Here is a 284-nt window from a genome sequence, read left to right on the forward strand (position 1 = left end):
TCCACATAATTTTTTTTGTATAGAAGTTGGTGTATCCACCACTTCGTAAACTTATAATCATTGGTTACAAACCTAAGCAGAAAGGAGAAGGCATGTATATAATCTACAGGTTCAGGAAAGAGCAGGGGTAGGAAGGGAGCTGCTTTCTGGATAACAAATATAGTGCTGCATGCCTGGCATGCACGTTGGAGGCAGCAGCACTTGACACTGGGGGGCATGTGTGTGTAATTATACGAAATACTACTCCATGGTCCATGGGCACTTGAGTCTCAAGGCAGCTGGGA

Source organism: Setaria italica, chromosome VIII (assembly GCF_000263155.2).
Source record: "Setaria italica strain Yugu1 chromosome VIII, Setaria_italica_v2.0, whole genome shotgun sequence".
NCBI lineage: Eukaryota > Viridiplantae > Streptophyta > Magnoliopsida > Poales > Poaceae > Setaria > Setaria italica.